Raw genomic sequence first — 201 nt, 5'->3', positions numbered from 1 at the left:
TACCACATAAGGACACTATGCAAAGGCACCTTCTGTGAATCAGGAAACAGTCCTCACAAGACACAAATCTGCCAATGCATTGATCTTGAACTGCCCAGCCTCCAGACCTGTGAGACATAAATTTCTGTTGTTTATAAGCTACTGAGTGTATAGCATTTTGGTACACAGCCTGAATGAGCTAAGAGGCTATAGTTCCAAGTG

The sequence above is a fragment of the Mandrillus leucophaeus genome, unplaced genomic scaffold (assembly GCF_000951045.1).
Source record: "Mandrillus leucophaeus isolate KB7577 unplaced genomic scaffold, Mleu.le_1.0 Scaffold211, whole genome shotgun sequence".
NCBI classification, from domain to species: Eukaryota; Metazoa; Chordata; class Mammalia; order Primates; family Cercopithecidae; genus Mandrillus; species Mandrillus leucophaeus.
The sequence above is the reverse complement of the archived record's forward strand: the minus strand, read 5'-3'. Positions refer to the sequence as shown.